The 23,812-nt window shown below is 46.4% G+C and overlaps 1 protein-coding gene across 2 annotated transcripts in view; it reads right to left on the bottom strand.

Moving 5' to 3' along the window:
• TAF6 (TATA-box binding protein associated factor 6) overlaps positions 1-23,812 on the bottom strand; it is a 1,437,250-nt gene that overhangs the window by 526,567 nt on the left and 886,871 nt on the right. The gene's annotated exons all lie outside the window — the stretch shown is intronic.

Raw genomic sequence — 23,812 nt, 5'->3', positions numbered from 1 at the left:
AGTTCCAAGTAAGTTGTCGGAGCCAATGTGATCAAGGTCTGTGCCGAATGAACGGTCGGTGCTGATATGGTGGTAGTAGTCTGAACCGAGGAGGCCCACTGTGTCGATATAGTGAAGGCTGCAGGAGAAGACGGAGCAGAGATCACTAAAGGAGCCGAAGGTCTAGGCACTGAAAAGCATTGGGGCTGATTGAGTGAGCTCCGGAGCCGAAACTTTAGCCTTTTTAGGTTTTGATTGGCGGGAGTCCCCAGCCGGGGACGAAGGCAAAGATTTAGCCTTGGTAGGAACATCCAAGATTTTCTTATGGGCCCTAGGAGGGGTTGAGAACTCCGACCCAGAAATACCCTCTGAAAAGGGAGATTTAAGGAGTTCCATCAGCAACAGCTTGTTTTTCCTTTCCAACAAAGTCCTATTTGAAAAGTTTTCACAAATAGTACTGGGTGGGTCAACAGATAAGTGGGACGCCCAAAAACAATAAACACACAAAGAGTGTGCATCAGAAGTAGGTAGTTTGTGTCCACAATCAGAACACCGTTTAAACCCCGGACTACCTTTCTTATCTGCCATTACAGCAAGCTAGATAGCAGAAAAATGTATCAGCAATGGTACAAAAGAATACCTGAAGGTATGAGAAAAAGGGAAAGATTACCAACGATGGTAAGGGGAGAATACCTGGCGGTAAAGAAAGAGAAGAAGAACCTGAAGAAAATATGGTCGCTAGATGCAATAGGGTAACAGATAATGAAACAGAAACTTTTCTGACAGAAAAGTAATACAAATGACTAATAAACAACAAATAACTGTACTTCGCTCAAGAGAAGCAGCTTGACACGAGTGAATGGCACCCCGGCAAACAAAATCTGGGGTAACAGGGAGAGGGGTATTGTGGGCAAGAGTTTAGCGCGAGAGTTTGAAGCTGACGTGAACTTGGAAAATAGCTGGCTCGATTCCGAGGTCGGAGCCAATACCCATACGTAAGGAATAAACGAGGATTGACAATATCAGATCCCTTTTTACAAATGCCAGATGCTTTAGAAGAATGTCCTTGTTTTCTGCCTGAATTAGACAATCGTCCAGGTATGGATATATTTGAATATTTCTTTGCCTGCAAAATGCAATTACTGGAGCCAGGCACTTTGTGAAGACCCTGGGTGCAGTAGATAAGCCAAAGGGCAGTGCAGAGAACTGGTAATGCAAGTAGCCTGCTTTGATGCGGCGGTATCTTCTGCAAGATTCCCTGATTGGGATATGCAGGTAAGCCTCTTTTAGGTCTAGAGTTACCAACCAGGCATCTTTGCCTAGCATAGGTAGTAACTGTTGAAGAGTCAGCATCTTGAATTTTGGAATGTCCAGAAATGTGTTTAGAGTGGATAAGTCCAGAAATGGACACCATGATTTGTCTTTTCTGGGTACCAGGAAAAGTCTTGAATAGAAACCTTGTCCCTTTTCCTCTTCTGGTACTGGCTGAATAGCCCCCATGTTAATGAGGGACAGAACTTGTTTCTGGGCCTCTGCCCACTGATTTGGGGGCAGGTCTGGCCATCCTTTTGGGATTGGCAACGTGTGGAAATGAAATCTGTATCCTTGGGATACTATATTTAAAACCCATTTGTCCTGGGTAATAAGTTGCCAGTTTCATGCAAGAAGTGCCAGTTTTCCCCCCAAAGGGGCGGCTAAAAGGTAAATGCTTAGTGATTGTAGAGGAAAGTCATTGAAACTGTTTACCATAGGGAGGTGGCCTTGTTGTTTCCAGATTTGGAGGTGGAGGCACCCCATTGTTTTAGTTCCTTGTGACTGAAACCTGGAGCCTTTACAATGTCTGGATTTGACTTGAGTGGCTCTCAAAGGGACTGGAAAAGACCAGTTCTTAGTAGGCCAGTGCCTATTAAATCTTGGAGGTTGCACTTGTAAGAAATCTTTCACAGTCTGCATAGATTTAGCTTTATCTTCCATCTTTTTTAACACTTATTCAGCCTTATTACCAAAGAGACGGTCCTGTTGTAAAGGAGCATCCAACAATTTTGCTTTAACATGGGCAGGCAGAGTTTGCTCTTTGAGCCAAGCATGCCTTCTTAGCACAGATCCAGTTACAGCAGCCCTGCAAGAGACCTCCAAGGAATCAAAAACGCATTGTAAAGTATGTTTTTCAACTTGTTCAGCTGAATGTAATAAATCCTGTAAATCTTTATTTTCCACACAGTCAGAGATTAACATCATTTTCTGTTTAAGTAGTCCTATGATATGCTGTTGATATTTAAGCATATGAAATTGACAGTTTAAAGCCCTGATTGCTATGGTTGCAGAAGTGCAAACCTTCTTACCCCATCCATCCAGTGCCCTGTGGAATCTCTATCAGAAGGGGTAGGATTTTTAGCAGTAGAGGCCTTAATGCCCTTGGGACCCTGAGAAATGGTTTCAGGATCAGCAATAGGATTTTTGAAAATGAATTTGTGGGAGTCAGGAACCCTGTAGTACCTGTCTGTCTTACAAGGAGCCGGAGGGAGAGAATCAGGAGCCATACTACATTCTGAAAAAACATCAACAACAATGTCTAGAACAGGAGGTATAGCCAAAGGTCTATGATGTGGAAGAAGAAAATCCCTAAGTCTCTTTTTAGATTCAGAGATCTCCTGACTTCCCCAGTGGAAATGTTCCCTTAAGGTATGTAAAGTTTCCCCAAAAGAAAAATCCTCAGGGGGAGAAGCAGAAGGAATGGAATCTTCTGCATCAGAGTCCTCATAAGTAGGAACAGACACATCCTGTTCATTAGAAGAGTCAGAAGACATAGAATCCTGTTCAGATGAGTCATACTCAATGTCTTGCCTACGCCTCTTAGAAAGAGGGGGTTGGCTACACCTGATCAGAGTAATTAAATCTTCAGCCATTTTGACAATTTGTCTTTTAGGCATAGGGGCCTGCAAATGTGGCCCAGGTGTCGGTTTTTTAGACATAGATTTAGATTTTGGCCTTAGTTTTGAAGATGGCGTCAGTCTAATATACAAATCTGTAGGCCTGAAAACACCCTCAGAAACCGGTGCCTGCACAGTGGCTACGGACCCATCTAAGGTAGAGACATTCGCGGGTTCCATAACTGAAGCATCTCGCAGCATACAGGACTCTGAATGGGTCTCAGTAGAGGCCTGCGAATCAGAAGTAGTGGGTATCAGGGGCTGCAAAAGCGCCTCATTGAGTACCGGCAAACTGGCGAATGGCTTAGGAGAAGCGTTGTCGTGAGTTTTCGACCTTGACAGTCTATCTCTGTCTTTTTCTTTGCATTTTTTAGGTATTCCGGTAGTCAGATTGCCAACCAATGACATTTCTGGATAATTAAATCTTGAGCCAAAATATTTAGAAGCAAAAATATACAGATGTTTAATTGTGCGTTGATTAAATTTAGCACAAAACCGATGGCAAGGTACGTTGTGGTCAGGGCCTAGGCAAGGAATACAGTACAAATGAAAATCCTTACGAGGTATTTGCTTCCCACAAGTAATGCAATTATTAACTTTTACTGACATCGGTAAGGAGCAAGAAAAAGTTTCCCGAACGGGCTACTTAGCTTTCAGTTGAAGACTTCGGTTCTGAAACTCGAAAATGTTAAATCAAAAGCAGGCTCCGGGCCTCCTGGCTCCTCCTCTTACTAAAAGCTTGCACCATGGAAACAAACTCAGATCCTGAGGACATCTCTTACTTACCACAGTATACTAAACCTCCAGCATACTGAACCTGTTGAACAGAGCAGAGAGCTACTGGAGAGATACAAGCATTAAAATAAAAGGATCAGGGACCTCAGATGGAGGCATAGAATGATGCTGACCTTCCAGAAACCACAGTAGGAGGTAATGGCTAGTAACTAAAACCTGAGAGAAGAGTGAGCGAGTCGTCATCTGCTAATGGGACGTGGATGGAGTGATGCCTAACTTGCGGCTCATCATGAAAGGATGGGACACCATCAGCGCCGTCAGAACCTAACCCTCTCAGGAGAGCCAAAAGTTGAAACAAGCTAATAAAAGGCCAATGAAGCAGGACAGTGGACAGAGTGACTTAGAACACTGTTTACCCAGAGGCCGTTCCTTTAAGAACCCAGGAAGAAGCCTGATCGTAACCCTCTGAGAGGCCAATGCCTGAAGTGTGCATATTGTGTGATATGCCTGTTGAACATCCATTTAGACAGATTTACTTTAGACACAACAGCACTAGAAATTTCCTTGCAAATTGGGCCGAACAGCTGATTAATAAACAGTGAATCTGATTTCCTGTGGAATGCATATTGTCCTTACCTAGCTTTAATTAAGAGGGGAGAAGGCAAAACCAGGAATTTTGATATAAAGTATAGAAAAGACCTTGAAAGAGACAGAAGGAGAGAGTGATTGGCACCCTGCACAGTGAGAGAAGGAAGAGAAAGAAAAGGTAAAACTTCCAGAAGCCAAAGAGCCTGAAGCTCAGACACCAGGAGGGAGGAAAGGACAGCTACCAGGCTCCTACATGTACAACCTAGGAAGTTTAATCAGCAGAAAAGAAAGTCTGTCTAGAGGAAACTCCCTTAAAGAAGGAAGGGCAGTGAGGAGCTGCTGTAAAGGCTGATAACCTAATATCCAGGGCTAAAATTAACAACCTCCCCAGGACTTACTGGCTAAATTGACTGATTGAGTAAGCTGTGTCCTGTAAATAAGAGTCATAGGTGCTGAAATGGAAATACTGAAATGATCTTGCCCTATAATCTGCCCTGCTGAAAGAGAGGTCCTAATTGAAGCCCTTCTGTGAGGTTTGTTGTTTAGAAGGTGGAGCCTTAGCCCGCAATATCATATGCCCACCTAAGAAGCGGTTCTTCTTGAACCTGTAATTTTAGAAGGTTTATGAGCAGCCATTTCAGAGTCTGGGCAGTGGTTGAGAGCATGGAGCAGCCAGGCTGTTGACCGAGAAAGAGAACTGGCACAGCCATTCCTGAGAGAAGGGAGCACAAGTAAGCCAAGAACTGGTGAGCCCCGATGGGCAATGGAGAATCCAGAATCCTTGAGAACTTGATTGTTTGGGCAGAAGGATCATCAGAAACCAAGGAATCAGAGGCGCCAGAGGTAGACAACCAAGAGAGAGAATCCAACAAGTCCCCAAACTGGAATGGGGCAGAGGAATCAAAGGGATTGGCGGGGAAGGAGCAGGCCTCCAGAAGCAACGGAGGCCAAACATGCAAGAGGGCATCCTCGGGAACTCCTGAAGAGGATGATCGAACACAGATGGTGGGGGAGTTTGAGCAAAGAAGAAATGGGAAGTTGACTGAACTTGAATGTTAGGCTAGGGTTTTAATGCCCCTAGTGGAAATTAAAGGAAAGCTTACTCATAAGTTTCGGCTGTAGTCCGAGATCTATGTTGCCTTTTTGTTTGCTGATAGAAGGAATCACGGACATTTTGATTGTCCCCTAAGCAGACTCTCCTCGTAGACACTGAAAGAAATTAGTCCTCCCCTGAACCCAGGGGTGAACATAGGACACCAGAGGTTGTGTAATATCTGATGTCTTAATGGGATCCTGCAATGTTGAGTCATAATCCTTTCCCGCAATTTCCTCATTTCAGGTGATCTATGCATTTGCTTCAATCTCATGTGGCTCGGCCCCCTCATTTAGCACTTTGGACAATGGGCCGTGGAGGAAAGGAAGCGTCCGTGGTCACTGTGGCTCGGGAGAAGGGGGAGCGGGGAGGTCTGAACAGAAGATCGCGGCTGCTAGGGCCACAGAAATAGGAAGCGCAGGGATTCCTTGAAGGGGTGATGCGGAGAAGAGGAACCAGATGAAGACCTGCCAGCAAAGCCATAGACCGAAGCGGGAGCGCTTAGAGCATAGGACCAGGGCCCGCGGGATTAGCTGCACACCATGGGATCCTAGGACGCCATTGGCGTGAGGGGCCTGCAGTAGACGGTTGATCTGTGGTGAGCCTCCTCCTAAGGAATCTCATGTCTTTGGAGAGGATTGGTGTCATCTCACTTCTCAAGCTGTGTCCTACGGTTTCCTCTGCCCAGATATCGTAATAGTTGGGAGAGTGAAGAAGTTGATCAGAATCTTGTGCTGAGTTGGATTATGAGGGTGCAGATTGGAGCCAGTCCAATCTCCCTGGATGAAGATGTGTTGGCCAGTCATCCAGGCTGGAGCACAACAGATGCACTTGTGATCACCCTGGGGAGCTGAGGTGCAGCCAAAGGGGAAGACCCTGACCCTGGTGAGGTGAAACTGGGCTCGAGGGGCGGAAACCAGGAGGTACTGGGACCCTTGGCTGCTGAGGAACACATCCAGGAGTCTTCTGAACACATCGGTGACTGGCTCTGCAGTGTAAGGAGTTCATTGAAAGGATAGTATCGGAACTCTCATCGTAGTATTGATCCTGGGGTACATTGGAGGTAAGTCCCCGGAACCTCTTTTGGTTACTTCTTTGAGGGGACCAGAAGGTCTAAAATTGGTCTTAAGTCCCCAGATTCTGGGGGGAAAAAAAAAAATTGAGCTTCTCCTCTCTTGATTTTGGCTGGCCCTGATGGCTGGTTCCTGGCCCTGCTGGGGCTGTGAGCTGGGAGATCTGATGATTTTATGGTGAAGCTGCTCTGATGAGCTAGTGGGCCACCCAATGGTCTGTTGTTGGATCCTCCCAAGAATCTGGGCATCGCGTTACCCAACTCCCAAGACCTCTCAGCAAGAACGAGTCAGCAACCCTTCAGGGCTGCGAGACCCTCACTCCCCAGGGTGGCTGCTCAGAAGCCCCTGCCCTGGTTCTCTGGACCGGGCTCCGGCCTCTCTGGCTACTCTCGGCCCAGGTCTCCCAGGACCTCCTCCTCTGGCGGTTGGACCTTCCGGCTCGGCCACACATAAGGACCTCCTCTCCCTTCTTCCATTTCTTCTTCCGACTCTTGATGGGGAGAAGAAGACAGCTTGGAGACGGCAGAAGGCTCTCAACCAGAAGACAGACACAACCTTCTTGAGGGACAAGCTCTGGACATAAGGCAGAACCAACGCAGGGGCATTGAAGGCAGAACCACCGCGAAAGGCATCAGCAAATAAGGCTTAGGCGGCAAAGCCTTGAGGCCTGGAAGGCTCTCCCAAGGGGCCTCGCCTCGCGCCAAGCAGCCGGGCCCTGCGCCCTCATGAGAAGCATCCTTGGACGCTTGGCACGGATGCCAGCTTAACTGGACAGAGATGGTGATTCCGGTATTGAATCCATTGGAATCAGATTCTCGAGTGGCCATAAACAGACAGTTCTGCACCTTGGAATCCTCTGAGATCTGCATCCTAATGACCTAACTGCCTTCGCTAAGCTCTCAAGGAGAAGGTCGCCAGCCTTCCAGTGGTTGGGCGCTCTCTCCCGAAAGGCCTCCCAATGCCCAGCAGGACTCGGGAGGGACTCTCCTGGGGTGGACTTCCTACTGAGGGAAGTGGCGGAGAGAGGCAGCTGGGCTGGGGGACCCCTGCTCTTAGGCTCTGCGGTCTGTGGCAGGCGAAATGCGGGGCGAGAAAGAAGGATAGCTGCGTTGGGATGGAGGAAATCAGGTCATGAGGGTCAGCAGGATGCCGATATGCCAGGGGGAAGGCAGGAGGGTCCGCCAGAAGGTAGAACTAAGATCTACGAGAATGCCTTAAGAACACAGACCCCTTGATAAGAGCCTTGGGGCAGACCACCCCACCTCCTTGCCCTCTCCATCGGGGGGCGCCCCAGGGGGATGACTCCTCCCCGGGAGTCTATGTCTTCCAAGTCCGTGTCATCCGGGGATCCTTCGGGGAGACGAAGGATGCCTCCTCTTACTTGCGCTTCGATGTCCCTTCATCCAGGGTCCGGAGGATCCTTCTTCAGATGGATGATGTTGCTGTCACTGGGCCTTGCCCAAGGGAGGTGGAGGGGGTCCTGGGAGGGGCAGGACCGGGCAATGATGTGGACCGGGGTGGGGAGGCCTCGATATGGAGTGCGAGATGGAGCCCCCCTCTCGAAGGGGTCCCGAGACGGGAGCGATGTCGAGCGGCCCGAGGAGATGTTGAAAGGATCGGCCGAGCGGATCGGAGTCGGAGCCCAGTCCGGACGATCCGAACCGACCGTCCGATCCGAGCCCACGGGAGCTCGCTCTGGGCCAGCCGGGCCGTCCGGGCCGAGGGCTCCCTCGCGCGGGATGGGGCTCGAAGCACTCGGTCCACTAACGGGATCAGTCAGATCCGAGGATCCGAATTCATCACGATCCGATCAATCGGACCGGCCTCGGAGCCGGGGCTGAAGATATGGGTCGGTATGGGGCATGGGTCTGAGAAAGGGGAGGGGGAGAAAAGGTCAGGCCCTCCCGCTCGGTTGGGGGCTAGAATGGGGCTTTTGCATTTCTCTTGGCATTCTTTCTCATCATCCGGTCCATATCAAGCCCAACGATCGAAGGCCGCGAGATCACCGCGCTCCTGAGAGGCAGGCCCTCGTCTGTCCTCCCCTCCTCCCGAACCCCTCCCCTCCTAGAGGGTCCAGGGAGAGGGGGGTCAGGGAGAGAGAGAAGGGGGCTAGAGGGAGGAGTAGCCAGGAGAGGAGATGGAGAGGGAGGAAGAAGCTTCTCCTCTGTTGGTGCTTCTCCCCTCTCCTCTCTCTCTCTCCTATAGAATCCTTCCCCCGGCATTTTTAAGGGAGGTTGAGTCCCAGCAGCAGGGGAGAACTCTTGCAACAAGTTGCTGACTGGAGGGAGAGGAGCAGAGAAGTAGCTGGGGGGACCAAAGAAGCCCAGGCCCTCGCTCCCTCCCTTAAAGCCGAACGGCTGAACCAGGCACAAATACAACCAGAAGACAGGTGTTTGTTCCCCAAGGCCCCAAATCAAGTCAGTGTGGCCATGCTGGGGACCACTTATGGCCACAACACTGCAAGGGACCAGAAGACCTTAGGGGGGGCAAACACACACACAACCACAACAACACACACACACAAAAAAAAAAAGAAAGAAAAAAAAAAAGAAACTAAAGAGGGAGGGGAGGAAATAACACTCACACACCTTTAACTAAAAAAAAGAGAATTTTAACAACTTTAATTTCAGAAACTTTTTTTCTCTCAAACCCAAACCAGGAACCAGAGAAAAGGAAAGAGGTTTGTAGCTTCTTAAAAACAATCTTCGAAATCTCAGTGAGGCCATAGAGGGGGGGGGAGGGGAGGAGGAGAGGAGCTGGGGAGGCTGAGCTTTTTTTTTTACCCGGATCCGGATCGAGATCGGATCCGATACCCACAGGTTGCAGACGAATGAAGTCTTCCTACTTCAGATCTAAAATTTCAGGAGTCGGCCGACTGGCACTTGCGAACTGCTTCTGCTTCAGGCACCGCACGGCAAGAATGACTGATGTAATGGCGTTGGCTGCATGTTTTATACCCCTGATGATCTGACATCATGGAAGAAGGGACAGCAACCGACGCAGGACCCAAGACTTTGTTAATCAGGCCGACTGAGGGCAACCTGCCAGCAGATTACCCAAATGTAATGACTGCAACAGTAAAACACAAAGAACAACAGGAGGGATAGCTAAAGGCCTGTGTTGAGGGAGGAGCAAGAATTCCCTAAGCCTCTTTTTGGAGTCAGAGTAATCCTGGCTTTCCCAGCAGAAATGCTCCCCAAGTGTGTGCAAGGTTTCACCAAAAGAAAAATCTTCTGGAGGGGAAGCAGAAGGAATGGAATCCTCTGCATCAGAATCCTCTAGGTAGACAAGGGCAAATGCTGATAATCAGAAGAAATTAGAAGTTATGTACCTACCACAACATTCCATGTTAGTTGTCTTCTCTCGCCTTCTTTCTTGCTGGATGGGTTCGGAGCCGATCCTCGGCTCCGACTCGGCACTTGCTAAGCTAGAGAGCTAATTTTACCAGCTCGTGGCAACCCTATATCCCATGATGCAAGGCGGAGACTACCCAGATCTCATTTGGTAGCTAAAGAAATAGTAATATTTTCTTCCAACTGAAGAGGAGGAAGAAAAATAACAATACTAAATAACATCATAACCCTCTAGAAAGGATCAACCTAATTTAGTGACACTAGAAGTTGAACAGCTAGAAAAAGGGAATAACCTCTTAATAGATGATGCATAATCTTCCCGGTCTGACCAGGCTAGGGGGATGGAGGCGACGCAAGAAAGAAGGCGAGAGAAAACAACTAACATGGAACGTTATGGTAGGTACATAACTTCTAAATGTTAAGTTGTCAATCTCGCCTTCATTCTTGCTGGATGGGACCGCGTCCCTAACACCTCTATCCTGGGTGGCTCAATGGAACAGACTCTTGAGAACGGTGGAACCAAAATTCGCTCTGTCTCTGGAGGCCAAGTCTAATTTGTAATGTGAAACAAAGGTATGAGGAGAGGCCCATGAGGCTGCTGCACAAATAGTGTCTATTGGAAGTCTAGCTTGAAAAGCTGTAGATGTAGCTAGAGCTCTGGTAGAATGGGCTTTTGGCTTAGAAATCAAGTCTTTGCCTCTGAGCTGATAACTGTAAGTGATCACAGAAGAGAGCCATCTAGATAAAGTTACCTTGGAAACTGGAAGGCCTTTCCTGCTCTCTGCATAGGATAGAAACAGTTGATCAGATTTCCTAAAAATTTTAGTCTTGTCCAGATAATATCTGAGCTGGCGGTGAACATCAAGACAATGTAACTTTTGTTCCACTTTATCAGAATAATTCGGGAAAAACACTGGAAGATCAATGGATTGATTCAGGTTTGTCTGCGATGCCACTTTTGGTAAGAAAGACGGATTAGTCCTTAGAGATACCCTATCTTTGTGGAATATTAAATAGGGAGGACGAATGCAGAGAGCATGAAGCTCAGATACTCTCCTGGCAGAAGTAATGGCGACTAGAAAAAGTGTCTTCCAAGAAAGCAATTTCAAAGAACAGGCAGCTGCAGGTTCGAACGGGGGAAGAATCAAGGATGTTAAAATTAAATTTAGATCCCACTGTGGTGGGGGGTCTCTAATCGGAGGTTTCAATAAAAAGATACCTCGAAGGAATGCCTTGCAAAGTTTATGTGACATAATGTTGTGGTCCAAAAGGCCTATATGAAAATTTGAAATGGCTGCCAGTTGAACTTTCACTGTGGAAGAAGAGGATCCTGAATGAAAAATCTCAGCTAGGAAGTCCAATACCGAATGAATTGGAGCAGTATAGGGGTCTAAGTTCCTAGCTTTTGCCCAGAAAGAGAAACGTTGCCATTTACTAGTGTAAATCTTTCTGGTAGAAGATTTTAGGGAAGCTACTATGATATCCCGTACAGGATTAGAAATCATAGGAAGCCTGGCTAAGGATGGAAGTGGAGCAACCAAGCAGTGAGATTGAGAGAAGGTATGGATTGGTGCAGATGACCTGACTGGTGGGTCAGAAGATCTGGAACCGGGTCCAGATGCCATGGCTGTACCAAGAGATAATGATGTAGGAACGGAAACCATATCTGTCGAGGCCAATAAGGGGCAATGAGAATCAACTTGGCTCTCAAGGCGGTTGCTTTCTGAATTAGCTGAGGTATCAGCGGAAAAGGGGGAAAAGCATAAAGAAGTCCCCGGGGCCAATCTTGGGTTAGAGCGTCTCTGGGGGGATGGCCTGGAGGGGGAAGAGAGAGAAGAAGTCTGGGCATTTGCTGTTTTGAGGTGTAGCGAAAAGGTCGCAGCAAGGAAGGCCCCACTTCTGAAAAATCTCTTCCGTCACTGATTGTTTGAGAGACCACTCGTGAGGCATGAGAATAGCTCTGCTCAATCTGTCCGCTATGATGTTGGATTTCCCGGGGATGTGCGTTGCTATCAGAAAACGGTGAGAGGAGATTGCCCATTGCCAAAGTCTGAGAGCCTCTCGACACAGTGGATAGGACTTGGTTCTGCCCTGTTTGTTTATATACCACACTACGGACATATTGTCCGTTTGGACTGCAATAGTTCCCAGGGGAAGAGAGTCGTTGAGGGCTTGCAACGTTAAAAGCACCGCTCTCATCTCCAGAACATTTATGTGCAGATGGTACTCGAAAGGTTGCTAAGTGCCATGGACCATTCTGCCCTGATAATGCTCCCCCCACCCGATCAGGGAGGCGTCCGATATAACCGTGGCAACTGGGGCAAGAGGAACAAAAGGTCTGCCTTGATGGATTTGAGGGGACGATATCCACCAAGTCAGATGCCTTTTGCAAGTTGGAGTTACTATGATCTTGTGACGCATGAGAAGTTGTTGAAAAGACCATTGGGTGAATAGTATCCATTGTAGAAGACGCATGTAAAAGCGGGCAAGGGGAAGAAGTGTTATAGCGGCCGCCATAAGACCCAATACCTTCAGAGCAAATCTGGCCTGAATTTTGTTGCTGAGAAGAATCACCTGGACATGTCTTTGAATGTCCAAGATCCTTTGGTCTGTTAACTTTGCTGAAAGTTGTACGGTGTCCAATCTTGCGCCTATAAAAGTAATAGCAAAAACTTCCAACAAACACCCAAATTAGAACAAATAAACCAAAGAAACGGCTGCAGATTGCTGGAAAAACTTGAATCAGGAACCGGCAATAGCGTAAAAAAGAGTTTAATTTCCGCTTTCGTCACAACTTCATCAGAAAACACATGATGCATTGAACTGATCAGTATAAATAGTCAAATAAAAAACAATTAATCAATTACATATGCATATGATTCCACTTAAAAATATATATATATATATATATATATATATATATATGTTATATATTAAAACATGCCTTTAAATCAAGTTCAAAATTGTTTTTGTTTTTATTAACATGTAACTTACGGTATTTTAAGAAGCACTTAAAATTGATGCTCTCATTTAAACCAGGAAACACATCAGATTTCAACTTAATTTGCCATAAACATTCCCTCTGTTCTATGTAATTCTTATAATCCCCCGCCCTACCATCTAATTTACACTTTTCTAAAACAGAAAATAAAAATTTTTTGTAATTAGGGCATGAGATAGAATGTTTGTATAACGCATTGTTGAAATCTTTAGCTTTAATGGCATATAAATGTTCCTTGATTCTAGTGGCTAATGACCTCGTGGTCATACCCACATAAAAAGCTGAACATGAGGAACATAAACTAACATAGACCACTCCTTCAGTGTTACAATCTATGTAATCACTAACCTCTAAAATCCTATTAGAACTAACAACATTGATAAAGGGACCCTCAAAAATGTACCTGCACACTTGACAATGTTGGCATCGGTACATGCCTTTCTTACTTGTAAAATGTGTGAGGGGATACTTGTGATTACATTCCAAAATATTTTTGAGAGTGTTCCATTTGCGAAAAACAAAACTTGGTTCGGGCCCTGAAGTACGTAAAATGTCCTTGTTGCCTTGTATAACTTTCCAATTATTCTGTAAAATATTTTTAATATGACCATAATCACTACTTATGTCGAAAGAACACACTACATTATTAAGGCTTTTGTTAGAATCAATCTGCAGCCGTTTCTTTGGTTTATTTGTTCTAATTTGGGTGTTTGTTGGAAGTTTTTGCTGTTTATTCATCCATGGCTGAAGTTGCGGACGATACTTTACTGAACATGTCGGTTCACTCTACTCCGACATCCCGGTCCGAACATGGTGCGGACAACATTAACAGTCTGCTTGTTTCCACTTTAATGGATATTCAAAGTTCTTTAAAATATCTGGTGGCGAAGGCCAACAATTCCCGGGAGATTATGGATACATCTAGCCCAGTCGGGGCTAGTGAAGAGTTACCTACTATAATTAACTTAGAGAGTTCACCTTTCACGGATAAAAGAACTAGTGAACAACAACCGAGACAGGTTAACCATGCCGACAAGCACAACCATGCGAGTTGTACGGGACTTTTAAATCGCCGTGACATTTTACAATCAATGTTGTTAGTTCTAATAGGATTTTAGAGGTTAGTGATTACATAGATTGTAACACTGAAGGAGTGGTCTATGTTAGTTTATGTTCCTCATGTTCAGCTTTTTATGTGGGTATGACCACGAGGTCATTAGCCACTAGAATCAAGGAACATTTATATGCCATTAAAGCTAAAGATTTCAACAATGCGTTATACAAACATTCTATCTCATGCCCTAATTACAAAAAATTTTTATTTTCTGTTTTAGAAAAGTGTAAATTAGATGGTAGGGCGGGGGATTATAAGAATTACATAGAACAGAGGGAATGTTTATGGCAAATTAAGTTGAAATCTGATGTGTTTCCTGGTTTAAATGAGAGCATCAATTTTAAGTGCTTCTTAAAATACCGTAAGTTACATGTTAATAAAAACAAAAACAATTTTGAACTTGATTTAAAGGCATGTTTTAATATATAACATATATATATATATATATATATATATATATATATTTTTAAGTGGAATCATATGCATATGTAATTGATTAATTGTTTTTTATTTGACTATTTATACTGATCAGTTCAATGCATCATGTGTTTTCTGATGAAGTTGTGACGAAAGCGGAAATTAAACTCTTTTTTACGCTATTGCCGGTTCCTGATTCAAGTTTTTCCAGCAATCTGCAGCCGTTTCTTTGGTTTATAAAAGTAATAGATTGACAAGGCGACAAGGCAGATTTTTCGAAATTTATAGAAATTCCTAGCTCTCTGCAAATGTGAATGGTGTAATTTCTGGCTTGGAGAAGCTGATGCCTGGTGGTGGCAGTGAGGAGCCAGTCGTCTAGATATGGAAACACCAGGAATCCTTGACGTCTCAGGTGAGCCGTAACCACTGCCATACATTTGGTGAACACTCTGGGGGCTGTAGTGAGTCCAAAGGGCAGGGCTCTGAATTGGAAGTGACTGGTCCCCAGCCGAAAGTGGAGAAATCTTCTGGAGCATCTGTGAATTTTTATGTGATAGTACGCATCCTGAAGATCTATCGAGCACATCCAATTGTCCTTGCCCAGAAAGGGCAGAATGGACTGAAGTGTGACCATCCAGAATCTTGATTTCTTTACAAACTTGTTGAGTTTGCTCAGATCTAATATTGGTCTCCAGTCCCCTGTCTTTTTTGGAACGAAAAAGAACCTTGAGTAGATTCCGGATCCTATTTGGTCTGCTGGGACTGGCTGGATGGCTCTTTTTACTAGCAGTTTTGATATTTCTAGTACTGCTAGATCCCTTAGACCGTGTGGAATGTCTGGAAGGGTTCCCTTTTGTTGAATTGGGGTTTGAATAAAGGGAATTTTGTAACCCTCGGATATAATTGACTGTACCCATTTGTCTTGAGAAAGGGAAAGCCAGGCTATTGGGTACAGCGATAATTTTCCCCCGACTGCCTCCGAAGGCGGACAATCGGGCAACATCTCAGGGATGCTGGAAGGGTTTGTCAGAAAGAGGCTCTCTGCTACCCTGATTCTGCGGACCACCTCTGCCCCTAGGGCGGTGTCTATTATTGTTACCTCCTCTGCCTCTGGGAGTAAACTGACTTCGTGCGTCAGGCGTGACTCCTTGAGATTTGCGGAACCACATTTTCACTCCCTTCTGTCCTTTGGGGTAAGGTCTTGAAGGGGTGGAGAAACAGACTCCTACGTCAGAAAGAGTCTTGCCATCTTGTTCGCATCTAGTCAAAGTGTCTTTCACTTGAGGTCCATACAAGGTCGACCCATCAAAGGGGGAGTTTGTGAAGGATGCCTTGAAGGGGTCTGCAAAATTACAAAGCCGCATCCAGGACTGATGCCTTAAAGCCACTCCTGTGTCTGCGGCCCTACTCGCGCCATCGGCTGCATAAGAAATGAGCTGCATGGAGGAGTTAACAATGGAGTTAAGGATTCCTACCTGTGAGCTAATCTTATCCTGAGACCCAGCAGCTGACGGATCCTGTAAAACTTCGCCCAACTCTTTAAGAACATCTCTTTGAAGGCAGGTGAAGTGGCATAAGTAGTTCAGCGATCTCATGGCAAAAGTCGCTGAAGAAAAAATCCGCTTGCCATACCTGTCCATAGTCCTAGAATCCTTGTTAGGAGGATGGACAGGTACTGAAGGATCAGCTAGTTCCTTCTTGGTGGCAGCAGCCACCACCATGGCATCAACTGGGACAACCTTTGTTAAATATTGTCTATCTTGTGGGGCCGTAATAAATTTTGAAGGCCTCCTAGGGATAGGTTCCACCGAATCCGGAGCCATCCACGCCTTCTGAGCCACTACCTCCATAAGAAGGTCGAAAGGCAGAGACACCCAGGAGGTGGAGGGTCGAGATCCGAATGCCTCCAGGTATACTGACTCGTCCTCGGAAGGATTAAGGGAGGGCCAGTTCCCCCTCTGCTTAAGGAGTTCAAGGATGTCTGAGAATGAGACATCCTCAGAGGAGGACCTTGGGGATCCCTCCGACTCATCCAGGTCAGTATCTGATGTACTAGACTCAGGGGAGGCTAGATGTTTCCTCTTACATGTCCTCTTACGCGGGGGTTCACCTGACGGATCAGGAGAAGCCTCGGAAGAGGAAGATATTCCCAATGGGGAAACCTGAGGCGTTGGATCTCTGGGTCCGGGAGCAAGAGAGTGAGAAGAGATGTCAGCAGGCACTGTAGTGGGAGGAGCTGATGGAACTGTCCATTGACTAAGCCCAGGGGCTAGTACACTCCTCATCACCTCGAAGGCTCCCCCGTCAGAGAGACCAGAAAGTTCCCGCTCCGAAGAGATAGGAACCCCAGGCCTCACCGAGAGGGAAGGCTCCGAGGCGATGTTGGGGCCGAGCACACCAACGCCGAAGCTCCGAGAGGGAGAACGGGGTCGGACAAGGGTCCGATGCCACTCGCCCCCTCGGAGCCGACAAGAGAGACCAGACACCCGGATCCCTCCAATGAAGGTCTCAAGGAGGAAATCGGAGCAGAGGACGACGAAGCCGAAAGGGGTAGTATCGGCTCCGAAGCTACAACGGTGCCGGTTCCGAGGAGCTCCGGCTCCGAGCTCTGTAAGAGAGTCGAAGGAGGAATGTTTGGTGGATGTGAAATAGCTACCGTCTGTTGAGATGGGCTATGGAGTATTTGGGCCAATGCCTGAGACTTTAATAGTCTACTCACCACTCTCTCGAGGTCATGATCAGACAGCCTGGATGACCGAGAAGAACGGCTCCGATGGCTCCGCTCCGAGAGCAAGGGTGATCTCGGAGCCGAACGTATGGATTCCACTGAAGGGGATCGAGATCTCTTTTTTGAGATTGATGGAGCCAACGGAGCCGAAGATACGTCGGCTCCAGCCGGAGCCGACACAATGTCTGGATTGGGCAGTATCGACGCCGGATGGAGCCGATACTGAGACTGGTAAGGTGGAAGGATCGGCTCCGGCCGGAGCCGATCTCGACCCTGGTGAGGGTGAACCTGAAGCCGACGGCTTGGAAGTCTCAGCCGAAGGCTTAACAGGTTTCGAGGGCTTATTTCTTCGCTCCTGCAGGACTCTTGGGCTGAAGGCATGACAGATAGCACAAGAGTCCTACAGGTGCAAAGGTCCCAGGCAATAAACGCAAGAAGTGTGACCGTCTGTCAGAGACATCTTCTGACAGCACGAGTCAAACTTCTTGAAGCCTGAGACCTTAGTGTCCTTCGACATAACTGTGTCGAGGAAACACAATACAGTAACACACACACAAACACACTCAATCCAACAATTTAAAATAAACAGGGATAACACACAGTCATACACAAACAATCCCTGACAGGAAAAAATTTAGGGAGGGGAAGGCCTAAGGCCTAAGCTAGGGAAAGGGAATAAAATACTCGAAAAAAAGGGAACACTGACGGGAATAGGGTTAAAGTAACTCGTTAAAGTTAACAAAAAACAATTATATATATAAATTTAAAGGGGGGTAGACGAAAAGTCTCAAAACTATTCACTTACCTAGAGCTGGTAAAAGAAGGCACCTCGTTAGCGAAGCGGCAAACGAGATCTGGGTAGTCTCCGCCTTGCATCATGAGATATAGGGTTGCCTCGAGCTGGTAAAATTAGCTCTCGAGCTTAGCAAGTGCCGAGTCGGAGCCGAGGATCGGCTCCGAACCCATCCAGCAAGAATGAAGGCGAGATTGACAACTTAACATCAGAAATTTCAGAATTCTGATCAGAAGAATCAGAAGGAAAATCAGTCCTAGGTCTCTTAGAGGGGGAAGGCTGGCTTCCCCTAATTAAAGTAATACAGTCTTCAGCCATTCTAAGCATTTGTTTTTTTAGGCATATGGGCCTGACCATGCGGTTTGGATGTCGGTTTTCTAGACATGGGTCTAGTTTTAGGCCTTGATGAATAAGATGGCGTCGGTTTAAAATGCAAATCTGTAGGCCTGAATACACCCTCAGAAGCCGGTGCCTGCACAGTGGCTACAGACCCATCCAAGGTAGAGACATCCGCAGGTTCCACAGTCGAAGAAGCATCTCGTGGCATACTGGACTCCGAATAGGTCTCAGTAGAGGCCTGCGAATTTGAAGTAGCAAGTATCAGGGACTGGGAAAGCGCCTCACTGAGTACTGGCGACTAGATTAACAGAAGCGTCGGCGGCAGTTTTGGACCTATGTGGTCTGTCTTTATCCTTGCGTTTTTTCGGAATATCAGTAACTGGATGGCTTACTGAAGCCATTTCTGGATAGTTAAACAGAGTACCAAAATAATTTGCTGCAAAAATAGACTGACAACGAATAGTTCAGGGGTTGAATAAGGCACAAAACCGACATCGTGGTCTGGGCCTAGGCAAGGAATGCAGTATGAATGAAAATCTTTATGATGTATTTGCTTTCCACAGGTAAGACAATTGTTAACTTTTACTGCCATCGGTTAGGAGCAAGAAAAAGGATCCCTAATGGGGTACTCAGCTTTTTTTAAGACTTCGGTTCTGAAACTCGAAAACGAGAATTTCAAGAGTCTGCCGACCAGCACTTGCGAACTGCTTTTGCTTTGGGCACCTCGCAGCAAGAAAAAAGTACAGTTTTGTACCTACCATAAATGTAGATGTTCGAAGATCCACATTGCTGCAGTCCTTACACTTGGGTAGTCCGCTGTCCTCGGTCGGCCCGAATATCAAAGTATAAGGCTGACATCGGTCAAGGCGCATTAGACTGACATCTGGACGTCAGGGTACAAATGCGCATGACCGACGTCATATCCTCAGTCTTTTCTTGCCCCAGATGTCAGAAGACCCTAAAAGAAAGGTCAAAACCAAAAGACAGCAAACAACCAACCAACCACCCTTGCACTAAGAATATGTACAATATATACAATATACACAATATTTACAACCCAACCCACACAACCGCCTCTAACTACAGAGGGGAAGGAGGGAGGGTAAATTGGACTGCAGCAATGTGGATCTTCGAACATCTACATTTATGGTAGGTACAAAACTGTACTATGTTCTTCATCTCACATTGCTGCAGTCCTTACACTTGGGTAGAATCCCAAAGCAGAGGTAAGGGAGGATGGCAAAACTATAAAGAAGCAGGAGCTGCCAAAATGCCCTGTAAAATAGCAGTGGCAAAACCAGCCCTAGATTTAGAGTAAAGTGGAAGGTGATAATGCTTAGAGAAAGTATGCACTGAACTCCAAGTAGCTGCCTCCAAAATATCTTTAGTTGCCACCCCTTAAAAAGCTGTCAGTGGCAGTAGCCCTAGTGGAATGAGGCCTAATCCCAGCTGGAATCTCCTTGCCATGATGGGAATAACAGAAAGCAATGCAAAACCCAATCCACTTAGAAATAGTTTGTTTTGACACAGGCTTGCCCTGAGAACTCAAAGCAAAAGAAACAAATAACTGCTGAGACTGCCTGAACCCTTTAGTTCTGCTCAAATAATATCGCAACTGCCTGTGTACATCTAAAGTGTGCAAAATCTTTTCCCCTTTATTTTGGGGATTTGCATAAAAAGTAGGCAAATGAATAGTTTGGTTTAAAGCCACACTAGAAACCACTTTAGGCATAAAGGAAGGATTAGTACGCAAAGATACCCTATCCTTATGGAAAATTAAGAAAGGCTCAACCGCCATACGGGCCTGCAATTCAGAAACCCTTCTTGCAGAGGTAATGGCCAACAAAAAAGCAGTCTTCCATGATAAATGTTTCAACTCGGTAGTAGCTGCAGGCTCAAAAGGTTGTAGAGTGAGTTTCTCCAACACAAAATTGAGATCCCAAGCAGGAGTAGGAGCTCTATGTGGGGGTCTTATATTCTTTGCCCCTCTAAGAAATTGCTTGAACAAAGGATGAGAAAACAATGGTGGGTCACAGTCATAGTGAGCCGAAATTGCTGCAGCATGAACCTTAATAAAAGAGAAGGACAAACCTTTGTCCAGTAACTCAGTAAGATATTGAAGAGCCACACTTAAATTAGGCTCAGAAACATCAAAATCCTTTGCTGCACTCCAAAATAAAAATCTCTTCCATTTATCTGCGTACACTTTCCTTGTACTAGGCCTTCTAGCTTCCAAAATAACATTCAAAACTTTCTGTGGAAGTTGAGACCCTCTATGGTTCAAAACAGAATATGCCAGGCTGTTAGGTGAAGACAGTGAAGCTTGACATTGAGTAAATGACTGTTCTCCTGAGACAACAGGTGTGGAATCGAAGGCAAAGGCCATGGAGGCTCCCGTACCAGACTTCTCAGTAATGGGTACCAGTGCTGTCGAGGCCAATCTGGAGCTATTAAAATCATCTTTGGCTTGTCCTGTCTGACCTTTAGAAGTACCTTTGGGAGGAGAGGCAGAGGTGGAAAGGCATACACATGAAGATTGCTCCAATTGAAAGAAAGAGCATCCACTTTCCAAGCTGTGGGATGAAACCTTTTCGTGCAAAACTTTGGCAGCTGGTGGTTTAGTGGAGAAGCGAACAGATCTATGTCTGGAGTTCCCCATGACACTGTCAATTTTTGAAATACATGAGGATCCAATTTCCACTCGTGGGGATCCATAATTCGTCTGCTCAACACATCTGCTAAGGAGTTCTGTGCTCCCGGCAGAAACCTTCCCTGAAGATGTAGCTGTAAACTGAGAGCAGTCTCCCACAAAATCATTGCTTGCCTGCATAGAGGATAAGAATGTGTCCCCCCTTGCTTGTTGATGTACCACATGACAGTTGTGTTGTCTGTTAGAATCAACACCTGCCCTGGAAGAAGTAAATCCTTGAAAGCTATTAATGCAAACTGGACTGCTAACATCTCCTTCAAGTTGATATGTAGATGTTGTAGTCTGACAGGCCACTTGTCTTGTATCCACTTTCCATTTAGATGAGCTCCCCAAGCTTTGTCTGAGGCATCTGTCGTTAGAATCTGACTCGCCTCTGGCCGGGTCACAGAGAGTCCCTTGTTTAGGTGACATTCCTGAGCCCACCACAAAATTCCTTTTGAATGCAAGGTATTATCTGAATGACAGTGTCCAGATCCTGGCAGTGCTGTGTCCATACATTTTGAGATACCATTGTAGCTTCCTCATATGCAGTTTGGCATTGGGAAGCACCAGAATACAAGATGCCATGAACCCCAAGGCTTGAAGGACTGTCCTTGCAGTCAGCCTGGACTGATGAGACAATTGATGAAAGTAAAGGGAAAGATTCTTTTGTTTGTCCGGGGTCAAAAAGGCCATCTGGGATGCTGTATTCAGTCTCACACCCAGAAAGCACATGTCCTGAGAGGGTACTAGACTGGACTTTATTTCGTTCACAGAATACCCCAGGCATCTTAGCACTGCTATCACATATTCCAAATGACGAAGAAGCTCGTCCCTTCCTTGAGCCAGAATCAGGCAATCGTCCAAATAAGGATAGATCTGTATTCCTTTTAGCCTGAAGAAAGCTATCACTGGAGCCAGAACTTTCGTGAACACTCTGGGCGCAGTAGATAAGCCAAAGGGCAATGCAGAGAACTAATAATGAGAAGTCCCAGCCCGAAAACGCAGATACTTCCTGCAACTCAGTCGGATAGGAACATGAAGGTAAGCCTCCTTGAGATCCAAAGTTACCATCCAATGATCTTTGCCCAGCAGAGGTAAAAGCTGTTGTAACGTCAACATTTTGAACTTGGGAATGTCCAGATAAGTGTTGAGGATAGATAAATCCAAAATTGGTCTCCACGTGTTCCCCTTCTTTGGTACTAGGAACAGGCGAGAATAAAATCCTAGGCCCACTTCAGGCATAGGGACCGGCTGTATTGCCCCTATTTGAAGTAGCAGAGAAATTTGTTTGTGAGCCTCTATTCTTTGCTGAGGAGGAACGTCTGGCATGCCTTTGAAAGGAGGCAAGGTATGGAAATAAAACCTGTAACCTTGGTGTATGATATCCAATACCCATCTGTCTTGGGTAATTAAACTCCAATTTTCCTTGAAAAGTGCCAACCTTCCTCCCAAAGGTGCTGCCAGACGAGAAGGCTCTGGCAGCTGAAAAGGTAGGTCATTGGGTCTGTTTACGAAAGGACTGACCCCTGCCCTCACCCGAAGACTGTGCAGGTGAACTCCCTGTTCTAGGCCTGAAAGAGCCCTGAGCTCTGCCCCTACCACGTCTAGATCTACCCCTAGACTGGGAATCATAAGAAGGATACGTCCACCCCTTGGTAGGCCAATTTCTACTAAACTTCGGAGGCTGAACCTGCAAAAAATCTTTAACAGTCTGCATAGACTTAGCCTTGTCTTCCATTTTCTTTAAGACTGCCTCAACAGGTGAACCAAACAACACATCAGATTGTAAAGGCAAGAAAAAACTAAAATATTCCCCAACGGGGTACTTAGCCAACTTTGACTCTGTCTGAAACTCCGAATTCGAAAAATTTCAGAACGCCGAACGGCACTTGCAACGCTGCTTCTGCATCGGACCATGCGGCAAAAAAGACTGAGGATATGACGTCGGTCATGCGCATTTGTACCCTGACGTCCTGATGTCAAGTCTAATGCGCCTTGACCGACGTCAGCCTTATACTTTGATATTCGGGCCGACCGAGGACAGCGGACTACCCAAGTGTAAGGACTGCAGCAATGTGAGATGAAGAACATCTGATGTAATGGTGTCGGCTGCATGTTTTATGCATGCAGGTTCTAGAGACCCAAAATTCCTCTGACCCCCCTCTGCCTCTGGGCCAGCGTCCATTTTGTCCCCCCTCTGATTCTGGGGGAAGAAGAGCCCAGAGTGTTCCAGGAATACTGTGACTTCTGGAATCACATTTTTTTTGCCCTCTCTGGTTTTGGGAAAAGGAACTTTGAGGGTTCGAGAAGCAGATCCCGACGGCAGACAGTGTCTTCCCATCCTTCTCACTCTGGACTTATATCTCTTTGACGGTCTTACCAAAGAGCATATAGCCATCATAAGAGGCATTGGCAAAGGACGCCTTGAAGGGTTCCGAAAACTGACATAACCTGAGCCAGGCGTTGCGCCTCATGGACATGCTGGACCCAGCTGCCCTAGCCGCTCCTTCTGCAGCATGTGAAAGGAGTCACATGGACGTGTTGGAGACTGCTTTTAAAGTGGCCATCCTCGCGGAGAACAAAGTCTTGTCCTCCTGTGACATGGACTTGAGGGGTGACTCCTCCAGCTCCTTTACCAGGTTGTCTTAGAGTCTGGTGACAAGGGCCAGGTGGTTCAGCGCCCTAGTCTAAAAGGTAGCTGAAGCGTAAACCCGCTTCCCTAGGCAGTCCATCATAAGTTCATACTAGGCTATCTGCCCTAGGGCATTTATAAGCCTAGCCAGAGTGTGTTTGGCTTTCGCCACCCATTTTAAATGAATTTTGCTATGCCCTTTTTCGAGGTTAGTATACTGTGCCTCTGTCTAACAGTGACACAGAAGTGATACCCGGGGTAAACCTACGATCTCCCATCCACTCATCAAGATTCCTCTTGAAGAGAGTCAATGAGGGACTCTGCCTAACCTGGACTGGGATTTTA

The sequence above is a fragment of the Protopterus annectens genome, chromosome 7.part0 (assembly GCF_019279795.1).
Source record: "Protopterus annectens isolate FY-2018-M chromosome 7.part0, PAN1.0, whole genome shotgun sequence".
Classification (NCBI taxonomy): Eukaryota; Metazoa; Chordata; order Ceratodontiformes; family Protopteridae; genus Protopterus; species Protopterus annectens.
The sequence above is the reverse complement of the archived record's forward strand: the minus strand, read 5'-3'. Positions and strand labels throughout refer to the sequence as shown.